General features: G+C 44.4%; 1 pseudogene; it reads left to right on the forward strand.

Moving 5' to 3' along the window:
- The first annotated feature begins 19,825 nt into the window (after positions 1-19,825).
- Positions 19,826-20,355, forward strand: LOC137368639 (large ribosomal subunit protein uL5-like; annotated as a pseudogene).
- The last annotated feature ends 837 nt before the right edge of the window (positions 20,356-21,192 follow it).

Consider the following 21,192-nt stretch of genomic DNA (forward strand, 5'->3'; position numbering starts at 1 on the left):
GCCCCCGTTTGTTCTTAAGTTCTACCCATATGGCCTCATTTGAGGAACCTTGTAAGATATCATCCCTCCTTACTGCAGTAATTGACTCCTTGATCAACAGTGCAATACCACCTCCTCTTTTACCCCTCCACAATCACACCTGAAGATCCTATACCCTGGAATATTGAGTTGCCAGTCCTGCCCCTCCCTCAACCATGTCTCTGTGATAGCAATAATATCATAATCCCATGTGCTCATCATCGCCCTCAATTCATCTCCCTTATTAGTAAGACTCCTTGCATTAAAAGTAAATGCAATCCAGCCTTGCATTTTTCACTTGTGCCTTAGCAGGTCTATATTTGATCTGCCTTCCAGACTGACTCAGTTTCTCTTCTATATTTGCCTGTGCCTCACCCCCTACTGTACCTCCACTCTGTATCCCATTCCCCTGCTGCATTCCCATGCAGCAGAGCCCTCCATGGTGCCACAAACTTGGCTGTTGCTGCTTTCCCCAGGAGGTCATCTCCCCCAACAGTATCCAAAGTGATATATCTGTTTGAGAGGGGGATAGCTACAGGGGACTCCTGCACTACCTGCCTGCACCTACTACTCCGTCTGGTGGTCACCCATCCTTTTACTGCCTGCGCTGCCATTACTTGCAGTGTGACCACCTCACTAAACGTGCTATCCGCGATGTCCTCAGCATCATGGATGCTCCACAGTGAATCCACCCGCAGCTCCAGCTCCATAATGTGGGTAACCAGCAGCTGCAGATGGATACACTTCCTGCACCCATGGTTGTCAGGGACACTGGAAGCGTCCCTGATTTCCCACATAGCGCAGGAGGAGCATATCATGGGGCTGAGCTCTCCTTTAATGACTTACCCTGAGATTAATTAGTTACTCCCTTAATTAAAAAATACTAATTACACTCAGGGCCTTGTTCTACCCACTACCATCTAAAGTCCTTAATAATTTACTCTGAATTTTAAAAAAACGCTTTCGTAGTACTCACCTTCTCATCAGAGGTTTTTTTTCAACAAAAAAAAAACGTTCCCCTTTTTTAAGCTATTTAAATGCACTAATAGCTGCTACTCACCCAACCAGTCAGCTAGCAGATTTCCCGTGATGTCACTAAGATTTTTTTCAAGCCTCAGCGCGTGCCGAGAGGGAGAGCAGGTCCGCCAGCCGCCGTCGCTTCTGTCTTTGGGTGAGTGAGGGCCTCGAGCCCCGCGCTCTCTTTTACAGCTCCCGCTCCGAATCAGCTTCTGCCCAGGTCCGCCAGCCGCCGCCTTCTTGATCTATACTGTTTTTTGCTGCTGTCACCTGGGGTAACACTTCAAATCAAACCATTGACTACTGGCCCTGATCTCGGAAGGGGTAAATTATCCAGGATTTTTGTTCCTGATCTCTCGCCAACAATTCCTTCCAGAAAGTGCGCGTGTGCTAATATCGAGTGAAGGCTGCAAATACTTGCTGTTGAATATTTGGCCAAGGTCCCGAATGGTAGTCAGCAACTGTGGAACTACACTCCAGCTTCAGGTATCACTTGCAGGGGAGCAGCAGAGAAAACTGGAAAAGCAATGCTGCAAAATTGATGCAAGGCTAAAATAATTATTTGTAATCTGTCAATACATGCATGAATTCTTATTCAGTAAAGTCATTAAAAAGCATTGAGAAAAAAGTAATCAAACAGAATTAAAGATTCCAGAGTAACATTCTCAGTGAGTATGCTGGGAGTTGTACAATGTTGTGTTTGCCACTCACAGTGTTGATGCCCATCACACCATAATCTAATTAAAAATAAATCATAAGCTCATCTTAATTCACATATGAAGTTAGCATGGTTTTATTCAAAGGTAGACCTTTTCTCGGCTCTTGCTGTAAATTGCAAGATGATATTACACAGGCTTTTCCTGCCCAATTGTATTACACCATTGGCATCGTTGACACTGTCATATAAACACAACAACACTTGTACTTCCTGTGGCTTGTGGATATCCCCCAAACAGCATTTTTGCCCTCTCTATATATTAACCAAAAAAGTTAATTTCCTTTTTCAGCCATGCATGCTTTCCTATTTTTGGGTCATGGCTGGGCTTTTTTTTCAGAAGATATGAATCAACAGGGCCAGTTAATATTGTTGTAATTTTTTTTTTTATATTCGTTCATGGGATGTGGCTTGGCCAGCATTTCTTGCCCATCCCTAAGTGCCCTTGAACTGAGTGGACATTGCTATGACATTTCAGAGTCTACCAAATTGCTGTGGGTCTGGAGTCACATGTAGGCCAGACCAGAAAAGGAGAGCAGATTTCCTACCCTAAAGAACATTGTTGAACCAGATGGGTTTTTACAACAATCGACAATGGTTTCATGGTCACCATTAGTCTAGCTTTTTAATTCCAGATTTTATTAATTGAATTCAAATTTCACCATCTGCTGTGGTGGGATTCAAACCCATGTCCCCCAAAGCACTAGCCTGGGCCTCTGGATTACTAGTCCAGTGATATTACCACTATGCCACCGCCTCCCCTGTCCCTTTGTCCCAAATTCTGAGCTTTCAACCCACCCATAGTGGTCAGCAGTGCCACCTGATACTGGGATATATCTGCAGCCAGAAAATAATAGTCACAAACTTTTCAAAATTGCACACATTTTCCCCTGGCTCTGCTGATTTTCATCCTGTAGTGTGCAATTGGAGATTCAGGGCAGAGTGGATTCAAATGACATTCAAGTGGAGATATTAGAGCATAGGAACAGGAGTAGGACATTCAGCCTTTCCATTCTATTCCAACATTCCATTAGATCAGGCTGTCTGTACCTCAACACCATTTACCTGCCTTTGATCCACATCCTATGAAACCTTTGCCCAATAAAAATCTGTTAATCACAGTTTTGAACATGGCAATTGACCCAGCATTTTTTGGGGGGGGCAGAGGGGAGAGAAGAATTCCTTATTTGCACTATTCTGTGTGTAAAAAGTGCTTCTTAATTTGACTCTTAACTGGCATAGCTCAAATTTTAAGATTACCTTCTCTCATTCTATATTCCTCCAAAGAGGAAATAGCTTTTCTATATTTATCAAATTGAATCCCTTTATTACTTTAAACTTCCCGATTAGCTCACCTTGAACCTTATAAACTTAAGGGAAAACAAGCCAGGTTTATGCAATCTGGCCTGATCATTTAACCCTTTAAGCCTTGATGTGAAACTGCTTTATATACTGTCCAAAGCCAACATATCCTTCCTGCAGTGTATGCCCCAAACAGAACACAGTACTCCAGGTGGGTCTGATCAAGGCACTGTACAATTGAACCTAACTTCCTCTCTTTGTATTCCAGTCTTTTTGATTCGTATTTGTACCTGTGTACCAGTTTTTACTGATTTATGTACATGGACACCCAAATCCATTTGTTCCTCTACAGTTGCTCATCTCTTGCCGTTAAGAAAATATTTGATTTTTGATTGCTCCAAAATGGATGCCCTCACACTTCCCCACATCGAACTCTATCTGCCACAGTTTTGACCACTCACATAATCTGTCAGTTTGTAGCATCCTTCTCCCATCTGCATAACCAACTGTGCCTCATAACTTAGTCTCATTTTCAAACTTGGGTATACAACTCTCTATTCCTTTAACCAGCTCATTGATGAAAATAATAAAAGCTGTGGCCTTAATACAGAACCTGAGGAACATCACTTGTTACATCCTGCCAATAAGAGAAAGTTCCCTTTATCCTTTATTTCAAGGAGCTTGACAGAGTAGATGCTGAGAAAATGTTTTCCCCTGGCTGGGGAATCTAGAACACGGGGTCACAGTATCAGGGTAAGGGGTCAGTTATTTAGGACTGAGATGAGGAGAAATTCCTTCACTCGAAAGGTTGTGAATCTTTGGAATTCTCTAGCCTAGAGAGCTGTGGATGCTCAATCATTGAGTATATTCAAGAGAGAGACCGATAGATTTTTGTGCGAAGGGAATTAAGGAATATGGGAAATCGTGCAGGAAGGTGGAGATGAGCTGGAAGAATAGCCATAATCTTGTTGAATGGCAGGGCAGGCTCGAAGGGCCAAATAAACTACTCCAGCTCCTATGTTCTTATGCCCCTACTTTCTGCCTCCTACCTTTCAACCATATCAAGTCATGAGTTTTTAATTTTGTTGCACTTTTAGGAGAAGTTGCGACCTGCACATAAAAAAAAAACATTGAAGGCATTAAAAGACACCAAGGAAAATTCAGTGTATAGATTTAACCATGCAACAAAAACTTCAATCTTTTTTTGTTTTGTTTAAACACTTATTTTGGACAATTAAGTTTCAGTGACTGAAAAAACATGACAATGATAAACATTTCAGAAGGCATTTTCAGTGATTTGTGGGAACCCTGTGGCAAAATTGTACAATTAGGCTTCCAAAAAACTTTTGGCAAGGTTCCACACAAGAAGCTTCTCAAGAAGATCAAAACCCCTGGTATTAGTGGTAATATACTGAGCTCGATTATCAACTGGCTGGAAGGCAGAAAGTAGTTATAGATGGATTTGGATCTGTTTGGAGATCGGTCACCAGTAGAGTCCCGCAGGGATTGGTGTTGGAATGGTTGCTCTTCACTACCTTTCTTAATAATCTAGGTGTGGTTATTGGGACCATGATCTGCAAATTTGCGGATGATACCCAGAGCTGTGTGAGAGTCAGGACTGTGGACAATGCTTGATCTGTTCGGCAATTGGGCTCGTATCTGGCTAATGATGTTTAACTTGGAAATGTGCAGTGTTTTGCAAAGAATTTTGTGAAACGATAGCTAGAGCAAATAGGGTGTTGATGTATATTTCGAGGATAATTGACTATCAGACAAAGCAAGTTATTTTGTCCTTGAACATGAGAAGTGACAAGTAACACTGGTACCACATGAGTACCAGGTAATGACCATTTCAAACAAGAGAGAATCTAACCATGTCCCCTTGACGTTCAATGGCATTACCCTTGCTGAATCCCCCACTATCAAGATCCTGGGGGTTACTACTAACCAGAAACTGAACAGGCCCAGCCACATAAATGCTGTGGCGACAAGAGCAGGTCAGAGGCTAGGAATTCTGCGGCGAGTAACTCACCTCCTGAATCCCCAATACCAGTTCACCATCTACAAGGCACAAGTCAGAAGTGTGATGGAATACTCTCCACTTGCCTGATGGGTACTGCTCCAACAATATTCAAGAAGCTCGATACCATCCGGGACAAAGCAGCCCACTTGATTGGCACCCTATCTATCATCTTCAACATTTATTCCCTTCACCACCAACACACAGTGGTGGCAGTGTGTACCATCTACAGCATGCACTGCAGCAACTCACAAAGACCCCTTCGACAGCACCTTCCAAAGCCACAACCTCTACCACTTAGGAGGACAAGGGCAGCAGATGCATGGGAACACCACCATCTGCAAGTCCCCCTCCAAACCACACACCATCCTGACTTGAAACTATATCGCCGTTCCTTCACTGTCACAGGATCAAAATCCTGGAAATTCCTTCCAATCAGCACTGTGGGCGTACCGACCCCACATGGACTGTAGCGGTTCAAGAAGGCAGCTCACCACCACCTTCTCAAGGGCAATTAGGGATGGGCAATACATGCTGGCCTGGCCAGCGATACCCACATCCCGTGAACTAATAAAAAAAACCTCAGTTAGAATACTGTATATTTTTGGTCTCCTCACATGGTTGGTGATATTAGGGCATTGGAAAGAGCCACAAGACTAATTCCCAGTTTAAATCATCTTAGTTATTACGATAGACTAAAAGAGTTGGGACTCTATGGGTTGAATCTTCTGCACTTAGCACCTACTGGAGCGACAGGACCATTCGCAGGTCGGGAACACAATTTGCTAATTGGCAGGCTTAGTTCAGCCTCTTTCCCAGAGCCACGGCATTAGTATTCAATTCCTCCTATCCTCATACTGGTAAATTTTTAAATCTCTATCCCTGTAGAACTAATTTTGATATCCAGTTGTATGTGTTTTTACTTATAGCGTACGAGACTTATCGTTGAAAAGAAAGTGAATGTTGCAAAATCACTTCAAGAGTGATGTCCCTTTAAGAACTCAGTATGCTAATGAGCTTAGTACCAGGATGTTGTCATGTGTCTAGAAGCCATAGTCACTCTGCAATTGTAACACCCTAGACAAAGGTTCTGTACATAGTTTGCTCTGTATTGTATATACTGGTTTAGCTGTTAATAAACCTGTTAGAGATCTTTAAGGCATTGGAATCCAAGTACCTCATTGTGTTGCTTAACATTGCACAAAGAACATGTGACAGAGAGTCATCAGCAAAGCATATGAGATCTTGGGCTTCATAAATAGAGGTATTGAGAACAAAAGCAGGGAAGTTATGCTGAGCCTTTCATAAAGCTCTGCTTAGGTCATAACTGGAGTATTGCATCCAGTTCTGGCCAGGACATTTTAGGAAGGATGTGAGGGTCCTTGAGAGGGTGCGAAGGAGATTTACCAGAATGGTTCCAGGTATGAGGGATTTTAGCTATAAGGTTAGTTTGGAGAATCTGGGATTGTTCTCCTTAGAGCAATGGAGTTTAAGGGGAGATTTGATAGCGGTGTACGAGATTTTGGCAGGTTTAGCTAAGGTAGACATAGAAAAGCTCATCCCATTTGCTTACATTACAAGGACGAGGGGACACAGATTCAAGGTTTTGCAAGAGAGATACGGGGGGATGTGAGGAAGAAATTTTTTTACGTAGCAAATGGTAATGACCTGGAATTTGCAGCCTGCAGGGCTGGTGGGAGTAGAGATGATCAATAATTTTAAAATTAAATTGGATAGGCACTTGAAGAAATTAACCTTGCAGAACTACGGGGATGGAATGGGACTCACTGAAGTTCTCTACAGACAGCCAGCATGGACTTGATGTGCCTAATGACCTCCTTCTGTGCTGTAATGACTCCATGGGCTGATTTTGCCAGCCCTTTGATGATGGACTTACAGACGGGAAGGCTGGCAAAATAGTACGGGAAGTCATTGGGTAGCATGCCCGTCGTTTTGCCACCACCATGCCAATTTGCCAGTGGTGGAAAAGGAGGCAGGTGGCCCATCCACCCAGAGACGAAGTGAGCCCTCGGGCGGCCAATTGTGCGCCAGTTAGGTTCCCAATTAAGGCCCTCCTCCCAGCCCTATAGGCATTTTACCATCATTGGGAGTGGCTGTCACCGTGTGGAGAGACTGCCCGGTAAACCCTCTGGTCTCCCATTGGGTTACCAGGATAGGATAGCCTTCTTTATGGCCACTCCATGTTCTACAGAGGGGTCCCCCTGCGGCAATGGCCAGTCCCATGGCTACAGCACCACCATTGGAAGCTGCCCCCACCCCAATCACTGGGGCCTGCCTGCCTGGCCCTGGCACAGTAAAAAAAAAAACTTGTCTTTGCGGTCAGCTCAGCAAGGTGGCATCCTCTCCTTCATCTTGCAGCCTCAGCAGTGGTCACCTCTAACGGTGGCACTGCTGAGCTGCCAGCCCTCTGATTGGGCTGGCAGCTCACGGAGGCAGGCTGCCGTCCTTAATTGGACAGCAATCCTGACAATGGCCTCTTAATTGGTCGCCGACAGTAAAATGTTGCCCAGGATCCCGCTGCACGCCGGTGCGGGTGGGGTCCCGCTTTCGGTCCTGGTAGTAGGATTTCTTAACTGATGATAAAATTCAGCCCTATGACTCTGTGACTCTAATGGTACAACAGCATGGGGATTTTTGAGGCTGCGGCAACTAGAGGAATGGAGAGCATGTCTGGCAAGGCTACTCCCCGTGTCTCACTCACTTACCTGGAGGTCTTGCTGCGGTTCTGAGGAGCTGCAGTGAGATAAGCTTTCTCAAGGATGGGAGGAAGAGGACAACCTCTCCAACCAAGGAGGCGTGGTTGGAAGTGCCCAAGGATGTCAGCAACAGAATTGTGCTCTTTGCAACCTGGAGACAATGCCCCAAGAGGATCCAGGACCTCAGGAGGGCAGGGGAGCAGCATACCACTTTCAGGTGCCAACCCCTCACAATCTAACTTTCACAGCACTCCTCAGGTTGACACACCGTGCAGTTCCACATTGCTATCTGAGCAGCCAACACACATTCAGCCTCAGTCTTTTGTCCTCTCACTGCCATGCTTCACAGACACCCTCCACAAATGATGTCCTTCCCTCCTCTCCACACAAGCCATTACAACCTCACACACCTCTCTGTGTTCTCTCTTTTCAGGAGAAGAGAGCACACAACTTGATGAGAGGCAGAAACCTGGGTGGGGGTGGGAGGTGGGTAGGGCGGGTCCCTCCCATGAAAGACACCTTATCGGCCACCGGCAATGCATGCCCACCTGCTCCACTGGAAAGATATCTTGTTCCAGGAGGCTGCAGATGTGAGCAGCGACCTGCCATGAGAGCTTGAGCCTCCTGAGGCACTGGTGCTCAGACATGTCGAGAGAGAGCCAATCCTCTGCCTGTAGTCCCTGTGTTGGGGGCCTCGCCTCCTTCCAGCAGAATTTTAGTGTCCATCCCCTCTGCCCTTTGGAAGGGCATGTGGTTGAGGAGAAGGTTGTTGCTGCCAGTGGTGGCACTGTTTCTGCTCTTGCAACTCATTAGAGTTGGAAGGTGGAACTACATCAGCTGCTTCCATGCCTAGTTGAAGGAAAGTGCAGCTGAAGTGCTAGACAAGCCTTCCAAGAAGTTGGTCATCACCTGGCAAGCAGTAATAGCTGTGAGAGAAGAAGTGCTTTGAACAACAGTCTCTCAGCTGGCCATGGCTGGAGCTCTTCAGTTTTAGTGATCAAAGACTTCCTGGCTTTCAGTTTCACTGAAGTAGCTCTTCCCGCTGTGCTCTCGCCTTGGTGAGCCTGAGGACAGGTCAGGTGCCCTGTCTGGGAAAGTCAGAATCCAGGGTTAAAGAACCTCTTTTTTTTTAAATTGCCAGAATTGGTTTCTCACCAGATCCAAGGGTGTTCCCTGCTGATCTCGGAACCCACCCCAGTGAAATACGCAAGAGGATGGGATGATGTCGGGATCCTGACCTGACGTCAATTTCAGGGCTGATAAAAACAGGAAGTACTGGAAATAGTTAGCAGGTCTGGCAACATTTGTGGAGAGAGAAACAAAGTTAACATTTCGAATCAGATATGACTCTTCTCCAGAGCATTTAACTCCCCGCATGCATACTAATCTACATCCTCTTGGCTGAGAAAATTCCTCCCAGTGTGTGGCATAAAAGCTGGCATTGACCAGTTGGGATGAATGGCCTATTTCTGTGCTGCATACTCTATATAGACATAGGGGTGATCTGATTAAGGCTTACAAGATGATAAAGGAAATACATTATTTAACAGTTGACAATTTGTTCTAATTAGATAGGTTAGGCAGGGCCAGCAGTTAAGATTTTAAGTTGTATAATTACCAGATGTAGTTAGATGTCAGGAGATGTTTCTTTTCCCAGAGAATAGTTGGCCCCTGGCACAGGCTGCTGGTTCATGCAATGGATGGTGATTCGTTAAATTCCTTCCAGCAAGAGCTGTCTGGGGCACAGGTTACCTTTTACAAAAGGTAGGTACTGTGTAGAATTCCCAGGGCCAGCATGACCTCATGAACCAATTTTGATTGTCTAAGGGGGTCAGAAAGGAATTTCACTGATTTTTTTTCACTGCAAATTGGCCCAGATTTTTATCAGATTTTTCACTTCTCCCTGAAGATCACATGGTATTGGATGGATTGGAGAGAGTATATATTATGATACATCAGGTATCACAATTGTGTGGGACAGGCTGGATGGACCAAAGTTTTTTTCCTTGTCCATCATTGCTCATATGCTTGTAAGTTTACATATGCAAAACCCAATATAAACATGAACATAAGAATTTATAATAGAAAAAGAATTAACACCAAAAGTGTAAATAAAAACATGAGAGTAGAACATCAAGTTGTAGAAACAGGAAGTGTGTGTAGATGTATGATTTTTTTCAAAAATCATGGCTTGATATGCAAATTTGCAATCCTAAAATATGCTCGTCGCATTTGAGATCCTTCTGAAGTGATTCAATTTGAATACTGTTCCAACACCAAATAGCTGTCATATATTATGCAGTGCTGGGTTCATAGAAGGTGGATGATTTCAAGTGTTTTCTTGCATTCAGTGCCAACAAAGGAATGCTTCCAGGTTTTGGGCTCTCAATGTAGGACAGTTCAAAATGTGAGATTGAGAAGGGACATGTATCTTATAGATTGTCAGTGTCACATATACCCAGAGTATAAGGTATACTTCTAAATATTAAACCCTTGATTGACAAGTGGAAATGTTATTCTATCTGTTGGTGATTTGTCTTTGTCATGTTTGATTCATCTTCATAGCCTTTCCCTATTCCCATTTTTCTTTGTAGTTAGTCCTTTTGTTGTGGACCTCTTTAATCAATGTTTCCCTTTGTGGAGACTTTACTTAATCAGTGCCTGTGCATTCCTATTGTTATATTTATAAAGCTTTTTATTGACAGTTTGTTAAAGTTGTGTTTTTATTTTGCTTTTTTTACTTTGTTGGATCCCAATGATTTATCACGTTATGATGTATCGATTTCAGTCCTTCAGAAAAAAATTCCTTCATTGACTATGATCATGTATTTGAATCATCATTTATACAAAAGGCTTGCAACTGCCAGTAAAAGCATTATCAATAGAAATGATGACTTAAAAACAATCATTACGCTTGTCATTGGAGACAGCAGAACCCTATCAAACTGGGTTTTCACTCAATGTTCTGAAAAAAAGGTCAGTAAGGTGAAATATAAACGTGCAACATTTGTTAGAACTTTAATTTTGAGGCTGGTTACAGGCGAGGAGATGTATTTATACCCTCATACAGCTCTTGGTATTGCGATCCTATAGGGTCCTATATAATTGTTAGCCACGGCTCAGTGGTAACATGCTGGTCTCTAAATTTGAAGATTTTGGGTTCAGGTCCCAATCCAGAGCCTTGAGTGTAAAATCTAGGCTGACACTCCATGCAGTTCTGAGGGAGTGCTGCACTGTTAGACGTGCTGTCTTTTGGATGAGATGTTAAACCGAGGCCCCATCTGCCATCTCAGGTGAACACAGAAGTTTCAATGGCGCTATTTCGAAAAAGAGCAGGGTCACAGAATCACAGAATAATACAGTGCAGAAGAGGCCCTTCGGCCCATTGATTCTGCATTAAAGACACCTGACCTGTCTACCTAATCCCATTTGCCAGCACTTGGCCCATAGCCTTGAATGTTATGACGTGCCAAGTGCTCATCCAGGTACTTTTTAAAGGATGTGAGGCAACCTGCCTCTACCACCCTCCCAGGCAGGGCATTCCAGACCGGTCCTGGCCAGCATTTCTCCCTTAACCAGCATCACTAATACAAATTATCTGGTCATTATCTCACTAAGTTTGTGGGAAATTGCTGTGCTCATTTCCTATATTGCAGTTACATTCGCGCCACACAAGGGCCAGGCAATGACCATCTCCCCTTGACGTTCAATGCCATTATGATTGCTGAATCCCCCACTATCAACATCCTGGGAGTTACCATTGACCAGAAACTGAACTGGACCAGCCATATAAGTACTGTGGCTACAAGAGGTCAGAGACTGGGAATTCTGCACAAGTAACTCACCTCCTTACTCCCCAGAACCTGTCCACCATCGACAAGGCACAAGTCAGGAGTGTGATGGAACACTCTCCACTTGCCTGGATGAGTGTAGCTCCAATAACACTCAAGAAGCTTGACACCTACAGGGCAAAGCAGCCTGCTTAATTGGCACCCCATTTACCACTTTTAACATTCACTCCCTCCACACCGATGCACAGTGGCAGCAGTACCTTCCAAACCCACAACATCTTTCACCTGGAAGGACTAGGGTAGCAGATGCATGGGAGCACCACCACCTGCAAGTTCCCCTGCAAGCCACACACCATCTTGACTTGGAACTATATCACTGTTCCTTCACTGTTGCTGGGTCAAAATCCTGGAACTCCTTTCCAAGCAGCACTGTGGGTGTACCTACCCCACATAGACTACAATGGTTCAGAAGGCAGCTCACCTTATCAAGGGCAATCCACATCCCTTGAAACAATAAGAAAAGTGACTACACTTCAAAAGTTCTTTATTGAATGTAAATCATGAAAATCACTATATAAATGCAAACCTTTCTTGTTTTCTATTTCCGCAAATGTCTGTGTCCAGACAGGTAAAGATGCAACTACCAATTTCCTTTAACTTGGGGTAGGCGGTGGCGTAGTGGTGTTATCACTGGACTAGTAACCCAGAGACCCAGGGTATTTCTCTGGGGACATGGGTTCGAATCCCACCAGAGCAGAAGGTGGATTTTGAATTTAATTGATAAAAATCTGGAATTTAAAAAAAAGCTAGTCTAATGATGGCCATGAAACCATTGTCGATTGTTGTAAAAACCCATCTGGTTCACTAATGTCCTTCAGGGAAGGAAATCTGCTGTCCTTACCTGGTCTGGCCTACATGTGACTTCAGACCCACAGCAATGTGGTTAACTCTTACATGCCCTCTGAAATGCCGAGCAAGCCACTCAGTTGAACCTAACCGCTACAAAGTCAATAAAAAGAAATGAAACCGGGCAGACCACCCGGCATCAACCTAGGTAACGGAAACGACAACGGCAAACCCAGCCCTGTTGACCCTGCCAAGTCCTCCTTACTAACATCTGGGGGCTAGTGCCAAAGTTGGGAGAGCTGTCCCACAGACTAGTCAAGCAACAGCCTGACATAGTCATACTCACGGAATCATACCTTACAGACAATGTCCCAGACATTGCCATCACCATCCCCGGGTATGTCCTGTCCCACCGGCAGGACAGACCCACCAGAGCTGGTGGCACAGTGGTATACAGTAGGGAGGGGGTTGCCCTGGGAGTCCTCAGCATCGACTCCGGACCCCATGAAGTCTCATGGCATCAGGTCAAACATGGGCAAGGTAACCTCCTACTGATTACCACCTACCGCCCTCCCTCAGCTGATGACTCAGTACTCCTCCATGTTGAACAGCACTTGGAGGAAGCACTGAGGGTGGCAAGGGCACAAAATGTACTCTGGGTGGGGACTACAATGTCCATCACCAAGAGTGGCTCGGTAGCACCACTACTGACCGAGCTGGCCGAGTCCTAAAGGACATAGCTGCTAGACTGTGCTGCAGGTGGTGGGGAAACCAACACGAGGGAAAAACATATTAGACCTTGTCCTCACCAATCTGCCTGCCGCAGATGCTTCTGTCCATGACAGTATTGGTAGGAGTGACCACCGCACAGTCCTTGTGGAGACAAAGTCCCGCCTTCACATTGAGGATACCGTCCATCGTGTTGTGTGGCACTATCACCGTGCTAAAAGATTTCGAACAGATCTAGCAATGCAAAACTGGGCATCCATGAGGCACTGTGGGCCATCAGCAGCATCAGAATTGTACTCAACCACAATCTGTAACTTCATGGCCCGGCATATCCCCCACTTTACCATTACCATCAAGCCAGGAGACCAACCCTGGTTCAATGAAGAGTGCAGGAGGGCATGCCAGGAGCAGCACCAGGCATACCTCAAAATGAGGTGTCAACCTGGTGAAGCTACAACCCAGGACTACTTGCATGCCAAACTGGGTAAGCAGCATGCGATAGACAGAGCTAAGCGATCCCATAACCAACGGATCAGATGTAAGTTCTGCAGTCCTGCCACATCCAGCAGTGAATGATGGTGGACAATTAAACAACTAACTGGAGGAGGTAGCTCCACAAATACCCCCATTCTCAATGATGGAGGAGCCCAGCACATCAGTGTGAAAGATAAGGCTGAAGCATTTGCAACAATCTTCAGCTAGAAGTGCCGAGTTGATGATCCATCTTGGCCTCCTCCTGAAGTCCCCAGCATCACAGATGCCCGACTTCAGCCAATTCGATTCACTCCACGTGACATCAAGAAATGACTGAAGGCACTGGATACTGCAAAAGCTATGGGCCCTGACAATATTCCGGCAATAGTACTGAAGACCTGTGCTCCAGAACTTGCCGCGCCCCTAGCCAAGTTGTTCCAGTACAGCTACAACACTGGCATCTACCCTGCAATGTGGAAAATTGCCCAGGTATGTACTGTACACAAAAAGCAGGACCAGTCCAACCTGGCCGTCCCATCAGCCTACTCTCAATCATCAGTAAAGTGATGGAAGGTGTCATCAACAGTGCCATCAAGCGGCACTTGCTTAGCAATTACCTACTCAGTGATGCTCAGTTTGGGTTCCGCCAGGGCCACTCAGCTCCTGACCTCATTACAGCCTTGGTTTAAACATGGACAAAAGAGCTGTACTCATGAGGTGAGGTGAGAGTGACTGCCCTTGACATCAAGGCAGCATTTGACCGAGTATGGCATCAAGGAGCCTGAGCAAAACTGAGGTCAATGGGAATCAGGGGGAAAACCCTCCACTGGCTGGAGTCATACCGAGTGCAAAGGAAGATGGTTGTGGTTATTGGAGGTCAATCATCAGAGCTCCAGGACATCACTGCAGGAGTTCTTCAGGGTAGTGTCCTAGGCCCAACCATCTTCAGCTGCTTCATCAATGACCTTCCTTCAATCATAAGGTCAGAAGTGGGGATGTTCGCTGATGATTGATTGCACAATGTTCAGCACCATTCGTGACTCCTCAGATACTGAAGCAGTCCGTGTAGAAATGCAGCAAGACTTGGACAATATCCAGGCTTGGGCTGATAAGTGGCAAGTTACAATTGCGCCACACAAGTGCCAGGCAATGACCATCTCCAACAAGAGAGAATCTAACCATCTTCCCTTTACATTCAACGGTATTACCATCGCTGAATCCCCCACTATCAACATCCTAGGGCCTACCATTGACCAGAAACTGAACTGGAGTAGCCATATAAATACCATGGCTACAAGAGCAGGTCAGAGGCTAGGAATCCTGAGGTGAGTAACTCACCTCCTGACTCCCCAAAGCCTGTCCACCATCTACAAGGCACAAGTCAGGAGTGTGATGGAATACTCTTCATTTGCCTGGATGGGTGCAGCTCCAACAACACTCAAGAAGCTCAACCCATCCAGGACAAAGCAGCCCGCTTGATTGGCACATCATGCACAAACATTCACTCCCTCCACCACCGATGCACAGTGGCAGCAGTGTGTACCATCTACAAGATGCACTGCAGCAACGCACCAAGGCTCCTTAGACAGCACCTTCTAAACCCGTGACCTCTATCAACTAGAAGGACAAGGGCAGCATATACGTGGGAACACCACCACCTGCAAGTTCCCCTCCAAGTCACACACTATCCTGACTTGGAACTACATCGCCGTTCCTTCATTGTCGCTGAGTCAAAATCCTGGAACTCCCTTCCTAACAGCACTGTGGGTATACCTACCCCACATGGACTGCAGCAGTTCAAGAAGGCAGCTCACCACCACCTTCTCAAGGGCAATTCAGGATGGGCAATAAATGCTGGCCTGGCCAGTGACGCCTACATCCCATGAATGAATTTTTAAAAATGCATAGTAACAGTAAATCTGTAATCATAGCTTTGGGAATAATGCTTGAGAGCAAATGCCATGCATCTGCAGCTGACGTGTTGTCTCATTATAAACATTCAGCCCAACAGGAGTCAGCAAAACTGCTGAAATATTTGTGTTGGTAAAATGGCCCAGAAATTTCTGGAGCAGGGCATCTAACAGCACATATGCTTCATTGGACTTTTTCCTGCACCCTTCAGCTCAAAAATTACCATATTATCAAAACAGTAGTTACACTGTTAATTACTCGACATAACTTGCTATGGTGAATTTATTGGGCAATTAATGTGCAAAAGCAGCAATTTCATGAAACTCATTGGGGGGGGTGGTGGTTAAAGGTGCGATGCCATTTTCGCAAAGTTAATTGTGGAATGGAGCAAATGTATAGCAACTTATGGTGCTTTGCAAAGTTGCTGGCCAATTTGCACATTAGTAATGGCATACATCATTCAGATGCTTTTATTTCTTCAGCCAATTCTGGTCCAAATGATGATAGAGCAGATAGTCATTCATTTTTTCTTCAATCTCTACTTATTTTAGAGAAATGCTACCTGTGGCATACAATGTACCTGTGTTCTGAATTCACTGTGTAATAAACCACGAGAAAATATTGGCAGGCAGGTTTCATAAGAGGGACTGCAAATGGAGTTTTGATCAGGAAACCCACAGGTCTGGATTTCCCCACATACTACGGAGTTTTAACTCCAGAGTAGCGTCTTTTTTTCAGCAGTATTCCTGCCTGGAAATCAGCCTACAGAGAAGATTCTACGAGTGCTGGCCATGTTGGATCAATGGATTTTGTGCAAGATTTCAATTGCAAATCAAATAGGCTATCTTCAGAAAATACCATTTTGGGATATGTCTATGAGTAATTTGAGACACGAGTATAAGTTTAGCATGTTTGTTCCCAATGTCACTCGGGCTTTTCCCACATCATGTCTGTGGCTGTTAAGGATTAATTCAGATAGAGATTGCTTCCTATGATTAGTCAACAATCTCATTCTTCTTGTATCAGTAACCATAAGGACAGTAAAAGATGAACTAGATGGTCTCTGACCATTTTTTCATCTCGAAATTCCTACACCCTACATTCCTATTGCTATGATCAGGTGAGGAGAGGGTCGAAGAGCTCCTAGCTTTTCTCTCTCCTTGTTTGACCACAACAGGGTTTATTTCTTTTTAAAAGTGAATGAGCTTGCCAATTCAATGAGTGTTTCACTATTTACATGCTATTATCATAGAAGAACCAATCGGGCAGGTTTTCTTGAGTTTAACAAAGAAAGAAGTTAGTTTTATTGTATCTAAACTGACCTAAGTAAAATAATACACTATGCTCTAACCTTTACACAATCACACATACTCGAGGGTCACATACACAGACAAATAGGTTACAGAGTGGGGAAGGAAACGTTGGTCGGATTAGAGTCCAGAGCACTAAAAAGGGGTGTCCAGTCTGTGGAGTTTGGTGACTCGGTTGCCTTCCAGCTGAACTCAGTGGTCCTCCCGGAAAATAGTGATGTGGATGAGTTCCTTCACGGGGTCTCTCTCTGCCACAGTGATGGGCTTAGGTGGCATGGTTCAAAACTTGTCAGGTGGACTTGGGGGTGGGACGGAGGGAGAGAGAGAGAGGGGACCCCCACTTGGGTCTCTTCTGATCAGTGTCCAGTTGCTTATCTGCTGCAGAGAAAAAAAAGCCAGCTTAAAACACACAGATAGTGGGCCTGTCATTTGATGGCTCAATGTGTATTTCCTCTTTGCAACCGAATTAGTTCACATCTAAGATTTCCCTTCACTCCATCAGGGTCCCTTTGTTCAAGTGAATCCCTTTGAGTGGTCCACCTCCACCATTTTAATGTCCCAAGATTGTTTTTAATGTCTTGTTCATGGAGACTGGCCAGGTGAAGCACTCCAAACTTCTCAAATCATTATTCTGGAGGGGACTGGCCAGATAATTCGACTCCCTCTCAACAGTGGAATGCAAAGGATTTTGATGCAAATTTCAGTGGCCATTTTAGCTGCTAGCAGTCACCTTTTTTATAGAGTCATAGAGTTATACAGCACAGAAACAGGCCCTTTGGCCCATCGTGTCTGTGCCAGCCATCAAGCACCTACCTATTCTAATCCCATTTTCCAGCACTTGGCCCATAGCCTTGTATGCTATGGCATTTCAACTGCTCATCTAAATACTTCTTAAATGTTGTGATGGTTTCTGCCTCTACCACCCCTTCAGGCAGTGAGTTCCAGATTCCAACCACCCTCTGACTGAAAGCTTTTTCCTCAAATCCCCTCTAAACCTCTTGCCCCTTACTGTAAATCTATGCCTCCTGCTATTGACCCCTCCGCTAAGGGAAAACGTTTCTTCCTATCTAACCTATCAATGCCCCTCATAATTTTGTTTCCCTCAATCATGTCCCCTCTCAGCCTTCTCTGCTCTAAAGAAAACAACCCTAGCTTTTTCAGCCTCTCTTCATAGCTGTAACCCTCCAGTGCAGGCAACATCCTGGTGAATCTCCTCTGCAAACTCTCCAGTGCAATTGCATCCTTCCTATAGTGTGGTGACCAGAACTATACACAGTTCTCCAGCTGTGGCCTAACTAGCGTTTTATACAGCTCCATCATAACCTCCCTGCTCTTATATTCTCTGCCTCGGCTAATATAGGCAAGTTTCCCATATGCCTTCCTCACCACCTTATCTACCTGTGCTGCTGCCTTCAGACAAGAACACCAAGGTTCCTCTGACCTTTTGTACTTGCTAGGGTCCTACCTCCATTGTATATTCCCTTGCCCTGTTAGTCCTCCCAAAATGCATCACCTCACATTTCTCAGTATTAAATTCTATTTGTCACTGCTCCGCCCATTTTTCTGGGCCCATCTATATCGTCCTGTAGTCTAAGGCTTTCCTCTGCACTATTTACGACACCACCAATTTTCGTGTCATCTGCGAATTTACTGATCATACCACCTATATTCACATCTAAATCATAATGTACACTAAAAACAGCAAGTATCCCAGTACTGTTCACAGGCTTTCAATCGCAGAAACAACCCTCGACCATCACCCTCTGCCTCCTGCTACTAAGCCAATTTTGGATCCAATTTGCCAAATTGCCCTGGATCCCATGGGCTCTTACCTTCTTAATCAATCTCCCATGCGGGACTTTATCAAAATTCTTACTGAAGTCCATGTAGACTACATCAACTGCTTTACCCTCATCTACACATCTAGTCACCTCCTTGAAAAATTCAATCAAGTTAGTTAGAACTGGTCTCCCCCTGACAAAGCCATTCTAACTATCCCTGATTAATCCCTGTCTCTCCAAGTGGAGATTAATCCTGTCCCTCAGAAATTTTTCCAATAGTTTCCCTACCACTGATTTTCAACTCACCAGCCTGTAATTACCTGGGTTATCCTTGCTACCCTTCTTGAATAATGGTACCACATTCGCTGTCCTCCAGTCCTCTGGTACCTCTCCTGTGGCCAGAGAGGATTTGAAAATTTGTGTCAGAGCCCCTGCTATCTCCTCCCTTGTCTCACATAACAGCCTGGGATACATCTCATCAGGTCCTGAGGATTTATTCATTTTTAAGCCCGCTAAAACAGCTAATACTTCCTCCCTTTCAATACTAACTTGTTCAAGTATATCACAATCCCCCTCCCTGATCTCTGCACCTACTTCGTCCTTTTCCATAGTGAACACAAATGAAAAGTAATCATTTAAAACCTCACCTCTATCCTCCAGCTCCACACACAGATTGACACTTTGGTCCCTAATGGGCCTTACTCTTTCCCTGCTTATCTTCTTGCCCTTAATATACTTATAAAATGCCGTAGGATTTTCCTTTATCTTGCCTGCCAGTGTTTTTTCATGTCCCCTCTTCGCTCTCCTAATTACTTTTTTAAGTCCCCCCCGACACTTTCTATACTCCTCTAGTGCCTCCGCTATTTTCAGCGCACTGAATCTGCCATCAGCCTCCTTTTTTAAAAAAAAAAATTTAATTCAGGTTTCCAGCCGATGGATTAAAAAAAAATCATCATTCGTCGGAGCACACGCTCGTGACACTATGATATGACTAAAATTTAAACATTCTCACTCCATTGGCATAAATAGACCTCCATCACAAATTGGATGATGGGTAGGGGCGCGTCAGCTGTGTCTACCCGAATCCTTGCAAGAATGGTCCATAGATCCTCCACTTATGGTAACCCCAGACCCTTCCACACTGAAGAAGAGAAATAAGCAGTAGCAATCTTCAGCTCCCTAGATAATCCAGGAATGGCAAGTGAAGAGAAGGAAAATCCTATGCATGAGCACCACATTAGGAAGCTTTGTCTCAATATCTGCTTGAGTGAAAGTGGTGACAGACTCACCAGAGCTGCTAAAGTGCTGGACCAACTCACTGGCCAGACCCTAGTATTTTCTAAAACTCGTTATACTGTGCAGCCATTTGGTATTGGAAGAAATTAGAAGATTGCTGTTCATTGTGCAATTCAAGGAGCCAAACCTGAGGAAATTTTAGAGAAGGGTCTGAAGGTTTGGGAATATGAACTGAGAAAAAGCAACTTCTGTAACACTGGGAAGATGGGTTTTAGGATCTAGGAAGACATTGTTCTGGACATCAGGTATGATCCTAGCACTGGAATTTATGGTCTGGATTTCTATATGGTCATGGGGGGCCTGGTTTCAGTATATCTGATAAAAAGGTAGAAAGGGAACGAATTGGTTCAAAATGCAAAATTTCCAAGGAGGAATTGATAAGATAGTTTCAGCAGAAATATGATGTCATCCTCCTGTCTGGTAAGTAATTTGAAGAGAACGTGAAACATGCAATGAAAGCAATTTAAAACAGTTAAATCTAACAGAGTCAAACTGCATCTAGACAGGAGATTATCCATCCCCTGTGGTACTAATTACCTTAGTCTCGGTATGGAACAGGACCTTAGAAAATGTCATCACGATTCATGCCAGCTGTCAATGGAAGTTTTGTATTTATTAAATAAGTCACAAGTACTTCCTTCTTTTAACATTTGGGCCTTAATCCTACTTTCCCATTTTGTAGTTTTACATCAGTTACACTTTCATTGGAACAAATTGATAATATACAAATTAGAAAATTGTCTTTTTCGAACGGCCACTTGTGCAAAGTATTGGAGGGCAAAGAGTGCTTAAGGACTATAGAAAAGTACAGTCACCAAGTTCAATCGCTTTAGCTTTTGAGAATTTTAATATCCTGAACAAAAAGTTGTTATAAACTGGTGCGTTTATGTTACTCCAACCTGCTGGAAATGCTTGTGCGTTGGTTGTAAAATTTTCAATGTATTGGTTTCTATTTCAGACTGAGGTAAATTGAGTTCCTAGTGAATATGATCTACTGTATATTATTTGAAGGCCAGTGGGAGTTTGCAAAGGATGCTGGGAATTTTTATTACAGTTGGCTCCCCTGTAAAGTTTAGCCATCTGCATTGCCTATCTGGACATTGGAATGTTGTGTGCATGTGTGCCTGTGTGTGTGTTTTTCTTGGCAGTGGGTGGAAATCTCAAGAATAAGTTCATCTTGTGCTGCCACATGATATTAGGATAATTGGAGGTTGCAGGGAAGCCGATGAAAATTGTGAATCGGAAGCTGTAAAGGTTTTGTCATT

Source organism: Heterodontus francisci, chromosome 4 (genome assembly GCF_036365525.1).
Source record: "Heterodontus francisci isolate sHetFra1 chromosome 4, sHetFra1.hap1, whole genome shotgun sequence".
NCBI classification, from domain to species: Eukaryota; Metazoa; Chordata; class Chondrichthyes; order Heterodontiformes; family Heterodontidae; genus Heterodontus; species Heterodontus francisci.